General features: G+C 36.1%; 1 protein-coding gene and 1 long non-coding RNA gene across 2 annotated transcripts in view; one reads left to right on the plus strand and one right to left on the minus strand.

Annotated features, from left to right (window-relative positions):
• LOC143660046 (uncharacterized) overlaps nt 1-13624 on the plus strand; it is a 145433-nt gene that overhangs the window by 74858 nt on the left and 56951 nt on the right. The window lies entirely within an intron of this gene.
• Nucleotides 9249-13624, minus strand: part of LOC143660097 (uncharacterized) — a 44054-nt gene continuing 39678 nt past the window's right edge. Inside the window, exon 3 of the long non-coding RNA XR_013163841.1 lies at nt 9249-10022. This is a non-coding gene — a long non-coding RNA (uncharacterized LOC143660097). The remainder of the gene's footprint in view (nt 10023-13624) is intronic.

Consider the following 13624-nt stretch of genomic DNA (forward strand, 5'->3'; position numbering starts at 1 on the left):
TAATGTTGCTGAGAACACTGGTGTGCAAGCATTGTCCTTGCTGTCAATACTTTTGGGTATATAGTGAATAGTGGGATTGCCAGGTTATATGGTAGTTCTATACTTAGTTTCCTGAGGAAGCACCAAACTGTCTTCCACAGTGGGTATACCATTTTATACTGCCACCAGCAATGAACACGTGTTCCTATTTCTCTGCATCCTCTCTTAACACATTTATTTTTTTAGTAGCAGTCATTCTAATGGTGTAAAATGGTATCTTGTTGTGCTTTTTATTTGCATTTCTCTGATGGCTAATGAGGTCGAGCATCTTTTCTGGCAATTTGTGTATCTTCTTTAGAGAAATGTCATTCAAGTCTTTTGCCCATTTTAAAAGTTGGGTTCTTTGTCTTTTTGTTGTTAACTTGAAGGATTTCTTTGTATATTCTAGATGTTAAACCTTTATAATGTGTGTGGTTACCAAATTTTTCCATCATTGTGTAGGTTGTTGTTTTACTTTCATGATAAAGTCCTTTGGGGCACAAAAGATTTTAATTGTGATAGGGTCACACTTTTTTTTTTACTTTTATGCTTTTGCTTTGGGGGTAGGGTCTAAGAAACCACTGACTGACATGCCTTTTACTGTTGTCCCATTCACACACTATTTGACAGCAGTGTTTTAAACAATTGTACATATAACCAGGAGTTACAGAGATTTCAAATTGATTTTGATAAAGCCAACTATCTTTTCACACTCATAATTCACAAGTCCATTTTTAAATTAGATGCTTGCAATAACTAGTGCATCTGGTAATGAACTGGTGAATTAGTTCTCATTAAGCATGAATCTCAGCAGGTGAGAGCAAAAGAAATTTGGGAGATAGTAAAATTTAGCTTATAAGGTGAGGATGTTCAGTCCAAGGTCTTCAATCAGTATGTTTTCAGAGGTAATGATGTAAGTTTATCTGCTAGATCTCAATCTGGCACATAATTTAAAGTGAAGACAGTTTTTATTATATTCCTTATGTCATCAAACAATGATTATCATGTTTTAGTTATTAAAAAACTTCAAATTTAATAGGACAAAAGCAATATTCTGCCCAAATTTGTTTATTATTTGTGAGTATAAATATTTTTCTGGGTTTTTTATTGCATATTTTCTGTGTATTGGCTGGCTGAACATATTCTTTATCCATTTTTTTTCTATTGCTGTCTTTAATATGTCCCTTGTCAATTTGTATATGATTTTATGCTATGAAACAGTAACAGTTTTTCTCATTGCTGTGTTTTTAGCCTTTTCTTCTGATAATGAGTTTCATTTCAGATTGGTGTTTTTTACTAATTACTCAGGCAAACCCATTGAAATTACCTTAATTTCTAACTTAAATTTGTCAAGCATATACAACTTTATTCAGTCTTTGCTTCTAATATTACCAATTTGCTTATTGATTGGTTTTATGTATAATTTTGTATCTAACATGATTTGTCATGAGGTGTAATTAATTGCAATTGAGGCTCTAATTAACGTTTTCACCCAATTTTATACTATATTGAATAATTCCTTCCGTCATCACTGTTTTCTATTGCCTACTTCTGAAATAAATAGAGAGATAGTGTTCTAGTCTGCTAGCTGCCAGAATGCAATATACCAGAAATGGAATGGCTTTTAAAAAGGGGAATTTAATAAGTTGCTAGTTTACATTCTAAGACTGAGAAAATGTCCCTGTCAAAGCAAGTCCATAAAAATGTCCAAACTAAAGCATTCTGGGAAAGAAGGCCAATGACATTCAGCATTTCCTTCAAGAAGGCCAGTGACATTCAGTGTTTCCCTCTCAGCTGGAAGGGCACATGGAGAACATGGCTGCAGGTTTCTCTCCAGGCCTCTTGCTTCATGAAGCTTGCCAGGAGGTGTTTCCCTTCTTCATCTCCAAAGGTCTATGCTGGTGGACTCCCTGTGGTTCTCTCGTACTTCTGTCATGGTTCTGCAGCTCTCTCTTCATTCTCAAAAGGAACTCTCTCCAAAATGTTTCCTCTTTTATAAGATTCCTGTAAACTAATTAAGGCCCAGGTAGAATTGGTGGAGACACATCTCCATCGCTTAATACCCACAATTGATTGAGTTATGCTTCCGTGTAGATAATCTAATCAAATTTCCAGCCTGTAGTACTGAATGGGGATTAGAAGAAACCATTGCTCCCACAAAACTGATTAGGATTAAAACATCCCTTTTCTAGGGTACATAAATCCTTTCAAACCAGCACAGATAGTATATATATAAATTTAAATATATTATGTATAGAGATAGGAAATTGGTATATCACACTATTAACATTATTGTTGCTGTTTTAATGTCTTTTAATGTATGATAATGTTAAATCTTTCTAAATAGTTTTAAATTGGTTTTTCTTTCTTTTTTTATGTATGCTATATGGCAAGTTCACACTTCATTACTTTTCCATGTGAATATCCCATTAATCCAGCACCATTTTTGTTTGTTTGTGTGTTTTGCTTGTTTGTTTTTTGAGGGAAGTGCACAGACTGGGAATTGAACCCTGGTCTCCCACATGGCAAGAGAGAATTCTACCAATGAACTACCCTTGTACCCTTTATTTTGTTTTTATAAAATTTTGTTTTAAAAAATTTTATTTTTAAAATTGAGAAAATATTCAGAGGTACAATGAAAAAACTGACTGCTGCTTTAGTCCTGTCTATCAAAGATAATTAAATACCTGCAATGAAGCTTTTTATTCTATGTCCTAGTCAGCCAGATTGTTTAAAGGGAAAAATAAAATTGGCATGTTTACAATATTGTCTTTCTATCACTAAAACTAGTTTAACTTTGTGTTTAAGCAGGTGTTCTATGTCTTTTGTTAGGTCTTTAAACTTTTAAAGATTTTGCATATTCCTGGCTTGTATTTATCATAGATGGTTTATACATTTTGTTGATTGCATGTGCAGTAATAGTTTTGTTACATTATCTAATTGATCGTTGCTGGTGTATAAGAAAGCTATTAATTTTTGTACAAAGATAGTGATCAATGAAATACATTATTATTAGTTTTTTAGGAGACTGTTACTTTCTATGTAGATGATCATGTTGTTTGTAAATAATGATAGTTATGTACTTTACCCAGTTTAACTTCTCAGTTTTTATTATTGCTTTGACTCAAATTGCCAGTATAATCTGAGTTGTAACAGTATTATTAGTTCTCTTGCCTTGGTGCTTGACATAATGGGAGTATTTCTAATGCACATAATTAAGTATGATATTTGCTATGGGTTTATGGTTACCCTAAATCAAAGAAACCTGTAATTAAGCAATTGTGTGAAACCCCCAGTAAAATCATTTGGGCCTTTTCTTGAATAAGAAAAAAAAACACCTTGTTTTGGTTTGCTAATACTGCCAGAATGCAATATACCAGAAATGGATTGGATTTTTAAAAGGGAATTATTAAGTTACAAGTTACAGTTCTAAGGCCATCAAAATGTCCAAATGAAGACATCAAGGGAAAGATGCCTTGACTCAAGAAAGGCTGGTCTGTCACAGGGAGGGCATGTGGCTGGTGTCTACAGGTCCTTGCTCCTGGTTCCATTGTTTCCAGCTTCTAATGCCAACAGTTTCCTCTCAAAGTGTCTGTGGGCTTTCACTTAGCTCATCTGGGACACAATTGTGGTGGGTTCTGGCTTGCTTACCATCTCATGGGAAGGTGTATGGCAGCATCTGCTTGGCTTTGCATTTCCAACCATCCATATCTAGGTATCTGCTCTCTATCTGCACTCCAAGAGTCTCCAAATGTCTGCATCTCTGTCAGCTCTGTCTTTTCTTCAAAATGTCTCACCCTTTAAAGGACTCCAGTAAACTAATCAAGACCTACCTGGAATGGATGGATTCACATCTCAATCTTTTCAAAAGGCCACACCCATAATTGAGTGGGTCAGTCTTCATGGAAACAACCTAATCAAAGATTTCCACCCTTCAATATTGAATCAGAATTAAAGGACATGGCTTTTCTGGAGTACAACATGTTCAAATCAGCACACACTCTTTCACTACTTTGTGTTCCTCTTTTCTATTTCTAGAAATAGAAATATACTATTTCTAAATGAAATCATATAGGATTTCATTTGCAGACTATTATTTGAAATTTTTATAGTCAGTAGTTGATTGGTCTTAATTTTTTAAACCAATTTATTTATCCACCCTTGCTTAAGTCACCCCAGTTCTATCATTTGGTTATTTTGTCTTTTGTTGAATTACAGTTTCCAAGAATACAGTCTTCATATATGCTTTTTATCATGTTGAAGAAGTTTCCTTCTAATCCTATCTTTGGCAGTGTTCTCATTAAGAAAGGATGCTGGATTTTGTCAAATGCCTTCTCTACATCAATTGAGATGATCATGTGTTTTTTCTCCTCTGGTTTGTTAATGTGGTGTATTACATTAATTGGGTTTCTTGTGTTGAACACCCTTGCATACATGAATAAAACCCACTTGGTTATTGTGTTTCATTCTTTTAATGTGCTGTTGGATTAGTTTTCCTAGTATTCCACTGAGGATTTTTGCATTGACATATGTTAGGACTGGTCTATAGTTTTCTTTTCTTGTAGTATCCTTACCTGTTTTTTGTATTAGGGTGATACTGGCTTCATAGAATGAGTTATGAAGTGTTCCTGCTTCAATTTTTTAAAGAGTTTGAGCAAGATTGGTATTCATTTTTCTTGGAATGATCGGTAGAACTCATGTGTGAAGCCATTTGGTCCTGAGGTTTTCTTTGTTGGGAGGTTTCCTTAGGATTAATCCAATCCCTTTACTTGTTATTGGCTTGTTGAGGTCTTCTATCTCTTCTATAGACAGTGTATGTTGCTCATGTACTTCTAGGAAGGTATCCATTTCATCTAAGTTGTCTAACTTGTTGGCATACAGATGTTCATAGTTTCCTTTTGTTACCTTTTTTATTTCTGTGGTGTCAGTAGTAATGTCTCTTCCCCCATTTGTTTTTATTTATTTGCATCTTATCTGTTAAACTTAAGGGATCTTTTATTGGTCTTCCTGAAGAACAAATGTTGGTTTCATTGATTATCCCTATTGTTTTTCTGTTGTTAATTTCACTTATTTCTGCTTTAATCTTTGTTATTTCATTCCTTCTGCTTGCCTTGGGATTAGTTTGCTGTACTTTTTCTAGTTCCTCGAGGGGTAGTTAGTTCTTTGATTTCAGCTCTTTCTTTATTATTAATATAGGCATTTAGGGCTATAAACTTCCCTCTCAGCACTGCTTTCGCTGCATACCATTCATTTTGATATGCTGAGTTCTCATTTTCATTCATCTTAAGATACTTATTAATTTCTCTTGCAATTTTTTCCTTGACCCACTGATTCTTTAAGAGCATGTTGTTTAACTTCCATGTTTGTGAATTCTCCTGTTCTCCACCTGTTATTTACTTCCTGTTTCATTCCAGTAAGATAAGAGAAAGCACATTGTATAAGTTCATACTGCTTAAAATTGAGACCTCTTTTGTGGACCAACGTGTGGTCTTTTGGGTAGAATGATCCATGGGCACTTGAGAAGAATGTCTATCCTGCTGTTTTGGGGTGCAATGTTCTGTAAATGTCCATTAGGTCTAGTTCACTTATCATTTTATTCAAGTTTTCTGTTTCCTTACTGATCCTCTGCCTTGATATTGTAGCTATTGATGAAAGTGGTGTATTGACGTCTATGACTATTATTGTAGAGACTTCTACTTTTCCCTTCAGTTTTGCCAGTGTTTTCCTCATGCATTTTGGGTCACCCTGGCTGGGTGCAAAAATATTTATGATTGTTAATTCTTCTTGGTGGGTTGCCCCTTTTATTAATATATAATGTCTTTCCTTATCTTTTATAACATTTTTGTATTAAAAGTCTATTTTTGTCTGATATTAGTTTAGCTGTCCCAGCTCTTTTTTTGGTTACTGTGTGCATGGAATATCTTTTTTTAGGCTTTCACTGGCAACCTATTTGTTCCATTGAGTCTAACATGAGTCTTTTGTAGACAGCACTTAGATGGATCATATTTTTTATTCATTATGGCAATATGTGTCTTTGATTGGAGAATTTAATCCATTAACATTCAGTGTTATTACTGTAAAAGGCAGTACTTACTTCAGCCATTTTATCCTTTTTCTTTTGTGTCAGATCTAATTTTTGTCTCTCTTTTTATCCTTTAACTACGCTTTTTTATAATCTTAATTTCTACACTCTCCTCCAAGCCTCCCTCTCCTGTATTTTCTCTTCTGGCCTGCAGAACTCCCTTTAGCATTTCTTGTAGGGAAGGCTCTTTTTCAAGCAGAGTTCTTGGTAATGAACTCTCTGAACTTCTGTCTTCCTGTTTTAAACTCTTTCTCATTTTTGAAGGACAGTTTTGCCAGATAAAGAAATCATGGATGGTAGTTTTTCTCTTTCAGCACCTTAAATATATAATACCCCTGCCTTCTTGCCTCCATTGTTTCTGATGAGAAACTGGCACTTAATCTTGCTGTGGTTCCCTTGTAAGTGATGAATCACTTTCTCTTGCTGCTTTTAGATTTCTCCTTTTAGCTTTGACAACTGACATTCTGATTAACATGTGTCTTGTAGAGGGTCTATTAGGGTTTATTCTATTTGGAGCACATTTCAGTTCTTGGACTTGTGTCCTTATGTCTTTCATAATAGAAGGAGCATTTTCAGCCCTTATCTCCTGGAATAAACTTTCTGCCCCTTTTTCCTTCTCTTCTCCTTTTGGAACACCCTGATGTGTATGTTTGTGCACTTCATGCTGTCATTCAATTCCCTGAAACCCTGGTCAATTTTTTCCATTCTATATCTATTCTTTTGTCTGTTGCATTTTGGATGTCTTGCCTACTAGCTAAACCATTCCTTTCTTCTACCTGTTCAAATCTGCTGTTGTATTCATCTGATGTATTTCTTTCTTTCTTTTTTTTTTGTATGCTGCATGGTGGAGGGTTATATTTCATTATTTTTCCATGTGAGTATCCCATTATTGCAGCACCATCTGTTGATTTTTTGGGGTTGGGGGAGGAAGTGCACAGGCTGGGAATCAAACCTGGGTCTCCCACATGACAGGTGAGAATTCTACCACTTAACTACCCTTACATTCCCTATCTTTTGTATTTTTAATATCATCTATTGTTCTTTCTTTCCCATAATGTCTGGTAATTTTCTTTGTATGCTTTCAAATTCTTCTTTATGCTTATCCAGTGTCTTAATATCCTTTACCACTTTAGCCATATTTTCCTTCATCTCCATGAACTGGTTTAGGAGATTTGTTTGAACAGCTTTCATGAGTTGTTTCAAATTCTGTATCTCCCCTGACTTTTAAATTTGTTCCTTTGGCTGGGCCATATCTTCTTGTTTCTTAGTATGTCTTGTAATTTTTTGCTGGTATCTGGGCATCTGATTTGTTTAATGAGATTGTTCTGAAGGTTAGCTTCCCTTTCTTGTCTGGGATTTTTTTTGTGATTGGGTTCATTTTAAAGCTCTTCTTTGGATCTTGGTTTATCACTGTTTCACAGCTAAAACAAGGCCAGGTCCCATGCAGGGGTGCAGACAAGTTTTAATGGGCCCTGATATGAGGGTCAGGGAAACAGCTTTCCAAGACTGTACCTTTCCAGTTTGCCCAGCTGACAGTGCTCATCAGTAATATATTCCCCACAGCCCTACAAGGCAAGATTTTTTTTTAAACATAGGCAGGCACCAGGAATTGAACCGAGGTCTCTGGCATGGCAGGCAAGAATTTTGGCCTACTGAGCCACCATGGCCCACCCAATGCAAGTTATTTTTCACCCTCTGTCCCTTCTGCTTCTGAGGCAGATGGAAACAATGGCACCACAGATTTGTAGGCACCTGCCCAGAAAAGGCCAAGGCCACACAACCCAGAGGTCCAATTTCACTGGCCAACTATTCTATCAGAACTGTGCCACAACCTCCTGTGTTTCCCGGGTAGGAGGGCTTCACCAACTCTCCCACTTAGCAGCAGCCTACCAGGTAAGAACAGGGCTGAACAGAAGCTACTGGCCTTGAGGGTGGGGGATGGATGCCAGGAGCCGTGGCTGAGATGTCACTGATGGCAGGTTTTCGATCTGTGGGAAAAGTGGGGCCACAGGTGCCATGTGTGCTTGTCCAGAAAGGGCCAAGGTTGCAGGACTCCGAGGTCTAATTTCACTGGCCAAATGTTGGATCACATCTGTGCCATGACCCCTATGTTCCCAGGGGGAATGTTTCTCTGACTCTACCAGTTTGCAGCAGCCCACTGGACAGGAACCAGAAGCTGCTAGCATCAAGGGTGTGGCATGGGCAATGGAGGCCATACCTGAGCCAATCACTCACCATAGTTTCTCCTTCAGTTTCCCCTTTTTTGGTCTAGTTCTTCCCTTTATGTTGCATGAACCCCCTATCCCTAGAACAGCTGCTTTGGACAGTTTCTGTCTGTTCTCTAGGTGTTTTTGGTGGAGGGGTAAGTTCTGCTACTCCTTATACCACCACCTTTCTGGAAGTCATTGTTTGCTTTTTAAAATACCGAGTTTTGAGAGTTCTTTTTATATTGTACATATAAATCTTCTGTTGGACATATGGATTGTAAATATTTTCTCCCAATGTACAGATTGTCTTTTCATCCTTTTAATGGGGTCTTTAGTACAGTAAATTTTTTAAATGCTGATGAAGTCAAGTTTATTCTTTTAATTTCTTTTTATGATCATGCATTTGATGTCAAGTATAACTCCTCACCAAGCCATAGGTTAAGAATATTTTTTCCTAAGTTATCTTCTAAATATTTACACTTTTACATTTTACATGTATACATATATCTATTATGAGTTAAATTTTGTAGATGGTCTGAAGTTTGGGTAGAGGTTTATTATTTTGCCTATGGATTTCAATTATGCCCCCATCATCTATTGAAAAGATATCCTTCTTTAACTGTATTGCTTTTGCACCTTTGTGAAAAATCAGTTGGCCAAAGAATGTATCCCAGGAAAAGAGCATAATCAGAAAAGGCCAGAGAGAACCTTACACTTTTGCCTTGGGACATTCTTTAGATTCGCTGTTAGGCTGATCAAGCTATGAAGCAGAACAACAGCCAACATAGAGCCAATCTGAAAAGTCTGAAATTTTTGTTGTTGTTAGCTTCCTGGCATTCAAGGAAATTCCCTTCATAACATGGGTTGGAAACAAGCTTAAAGAACAGACCTCTCAGGGACTAAATTCCAGTATTAACACAGTAAAATATCAAAATGTCAGGTACTCACCACCACTAGACCAGCCCTACAAGAAATGTTAAAGAAAGTACTTCAAGTTGAAAGGCATGAACACTAGTATATGAAAGCCATATGAAAAAATAAAGATATGTGGTAAAGGTAATGACATGTGTAACTATAAATGCCAGTATTATTGTACTTTTGGGTTATAACTCCACTTTAAATTCTTAAAAGATTGAAAATGCAAAAAATAAAAAGGAATGATAAACCTATGGTACTGGAAAACATGTGCAAAGATGTACTTTGTAACAAGAAAATCATAAAATGGAGGGACAGAATGGTATAGGAACGTAGATCATATATGCTAATGAAGTTAAGTTTGCAACAAATCTAACAAGATTACTATAGACTTAGTGTGTTAAACTTAAACCCCTTTGTAACCATGGGAAAATAGTTGAAAAAGAGGACAAAATGGATATGAGAAGTAATTTTAAATGGTTCACTACATAAGATAAGCTAAATACAAGGGAAGGTAATAATGGAAGAATTGAGGGCCAGAAAGGTATATGACTTGTTCTTGTCTGCCAAAACTGCCAGAATGCAACACACCAGAGATGGACTGGCTTTTAATAAAAGGGGATTTATTTAGTTAAAAATGTATAGTTCTTCAGAGGAAAGGCAGCTAACTTTCACCTAAGGTTCTCTCTTAACACAGAAAGTCACAAGGCGATTTCTGCTGGCCTTCTCTCCAAGCTTCTGGGTTTCAACAGCTTTCGCCAGGGTGATTCCTTTCTGCATCTTCAAAGGTCTGGGCTGAGCTGCAAGTGATGAGATAAGGTATGCTGAGCTGCTTGAGCTGTGCTGGGATGAGCTCTCTCATTTAAGTATCGAGCCAATTAAATCAAACATCATTCACTGCAGCACGCACTTCCCCTAGCCAATTTGCAGATACAATTAGCAACAGATGAGCTTCACATGCCAATGGCTCATGTCCACAGCAACAGAACTAAGCACCTTCACCTGGCCAAGTTGACACCTGAACCTAACAACCACATGACTTATAAAAACCAAATAGCAAAATGGCATAAGTAAGCCCTGCATCATCAGGAGTTCATTTAAATTTAATGATTGTACTCTCCAGTCAAAGGGCAGAGGCTAAAAGAAAGGACAGAAAAGCATAACCCACTGTATTCTGTTTACAAGACAATCACCTTAAAGACAAAGATGTAAGTATGGGAAAAAATATTCCATGCAAACAGTAGTCAAAAAGGCAATCAGTGACTATACTAATATCAGACAAAATTGACTTTAAGTAAAAAATTGTTACAGGGGACAAGGAAGGACACTATATTTTGACAAAAGGATCAATTCTTCAGGAAAATACATAAAGTATAAACATAGGTACACCTAACAAGAGCCCCCCCCCAAAATATGAAGCAATTGTTGACTGAATTACAGGGAGAAATAGATGACTTTATATTGATAATATGTGACATCAATAAACCACTTTCAATAATGGATAGAACATCTAGATTAATAAGGAAATAAAAGACTTGAATGATACTGTAAACCAACTAACAGATATATTTTAGAACACTTCACCCAACAACAGAAGAATCCATATTCTTCTCAAATGCACACTTATCATTGTCTGGGGTAGACCAAATGTTAGGTCACAAAATAAGTCTCAATAAATTTAAAAAGATTGAAATTATTTATGGTATCTTCTCTGACCACAATGGAATTATGCTAGAAATCAGTGATGAAGAATTGGAAAATTATAAAATATGTGGATATTACACAATACACTGCTAGAAAACCAATGGGACAAAGAAGAAATCACAAGGGAAATTAGGAAATATATTGAGGAAAACGAAAATGCCATATCTCAAAATATATGGGATGTAGCAAAGGCAGTACTGAGAGGGACATTTATAGGTCTTAATGGTTACATTAAAAAAAATCTCAAATCAGCAATTTAACCCCATACTGAAGGAACTAGAAAAATAGTAAACCAAATAAAAATAAGCATAAGGAAGATGAGAGCAGAGACAAATGATATGGAGAATAGAAAAGCAATAGGCAAAATCAACAAAGCCAAAAGCTGGTTTTTAAAAAATTCAAAAAAAATGACAGCTTTAGCTAGAATGACTAAGGAAGAGGACACAAATAACCAAAACTAGAAACTAAAGGGGAAATATTCCTCTTTATTTTACAGAAAAACATTTTCATAGGATATTTGAATGACTGTATGCCAACACATTAGATAACCTAGTTGAAATAAATAAATTCCTGGAAACAAAACTAAAAGTTGGTTCTTTGAGAAAATTAATAAAATTGATGGCCCCCTAGCTAGATTAACAAAGAAGAAAAGAGAGAGGACACAAATAAATAAAAGAAGAAATGAGAGGTGGGTTGTTACCACCAATCATGAAGAAATTTAAAAACTCGTAAGAGAATATTATGAACTATATTCCAACAAACGAGATTAACTTAGGTGAAGTGGACAAATTCCAAAAAACACATGAATTTCCTATACTGACTCAAGAAGAAATAGAAGATCTCAACAAACCAATTACAAGTAAAGAGATTCAATTAGTCATCAAAAAATCTTCCTGCAGAAAAAACGCCAGGACCTGATGCCTTCACAGGAGAATTTTATCAAACTTTTCAAAAAGAACCGACACTAATCCTGCTCAAATTCTTCTAAAACATTGAAGAAAGAGGAATGCTACCTAATTCATTTTATGAAGCTAACATTACTCTAATACCAAATTACTCTAATTAGAGTATTAGAGTCAACATTACTCTAATACTCTAATACCGGATAAAGATGATACAATAAAGAAAACTACAGACCAATCTCCCTAATGAACATAGATGTGAAAATTCTTAACAAAATACTAGCAAACTATATCCAATGCCACATGTTCTAGTTTGCTAGCTGCTGGAATGCAACACACCAGAGAAAGATTGGCTTTTAATAAAAGGGGATTTATTTTGTTACTTCTTCAGAGGAAAGGCAGCTAACTTTCAACTGAGGTTCTTTCTTACGTGGGAAGGCACAGGATGATCTCTGCTGGCCTTCTCTCCGGGCCTCTGGGTTCCAAAGACTCCCTGGGGGTGATTTCTTTCTGCATCTCCAAGGCCTGGGCTGAGCTGCGAGTGTTGAGATGAGGTATGCTGAGCTGCTTGGGCTGTGCTGGATTGAGCTCTCTCATTTAAGCACCAACCAATTAAATCAAACATCATTCACTGCAGCAGGCATGCCTCTTAGCCAACTGTAGACGTAATCACAAACAGATGAGGTTCACATGCCACTGGTTCATGTCCACAGCAACAGAACTAGGCACTTTCACCCAGCCAAGTTTACACCTGAATCTAACTACCACACCACATTAAAAGAATTATACATTATGACCCGTGGGATTCATACCAGGAATGCAAGGGTGATTCAACATAAGAAACTCAATCAATATAATACTGCACATTAACAAATCAAAAGGGAAAAATCACATGATCATATTAATCGATGCTGAAAAAGCATTCGACAAAACCCAGCATCCTTTCCTGATAAAAACATGTCAAGTTAGGCATCGCCCCCCCCAACCAGGGCCATTCCAGCCAATCCTAAAGATCACCTAGTGCAATATATAAGATTCTACAAGGGTTCCATGCACTAGAGTAACTTTCTAGAAACATACAAGCTATAGATGGGTCCCTAGTCCAGATAAGTCCTGAAACCTAGCCCAGCCTCACTAGACTATCTGACAGTTCCATCTTCCTACCCAATATTAGTGACAGACACTTCCAATGTGAAAAATTTAGAATGGCCTAAACACCCCTAAAGAGAAGAATGGAAAGATCAAAGGTGATAGTGGATAGTTATACAGAGAAGACAGGAGTTAACAAATGAATATGAATGCTGAATCATCAAATTGATCTCTCTTTTAGTCTCCAGTATTTTAGAGCAGCTAAAAATAAAAACCTAAAATTGTGGAATTGTAACCTATGTCAAACTCTGAAATATGTTCTACAACTAATTGTGGTACTGTGCTTCAAAATTTATAGCTTTTTTTGTATATATGTTATTTTTAAAAAAAAGCCAATTGTGATGATAAAAAATATTTAAGTCTTCTAGCCTCCTGTATTCTGGGGCAGCTAGAAGGAAAAATCTGAGAGGATCATATGGTAGCCCATGACAAACTCTGGGCTCTGTCCTGTAACTACTTGTCGAAGAGTGCTTTGACACTATTGCTTTTTTATTTCTTTGCTTTGTATATATGCTTTACTACACAATGAAAAAGATTTTTTTTTAAAGTTAGGCATTGAAGGAAACTTTCTAAACATCATAAAGGACATATATGATAAACCCATGGCCAGCTTCATACTTAATGGTGAGAAATTGAGAGCATTCCCA

Source organism: Tamandua tetradactyla, chromosome 16 (genome assembly GCF_023851605.1).
Source record: "Tamandua tetradactyla isolate mTamTet1 chromosome 16, mTamTet1.pri, whole genome shotgun sequence".
NCBI lineage: Eukaryota > Metazoa > Chordata > Mammalia > Pilosa > Myrmecophagidae > Tamandua > Tamandua tetradactyla.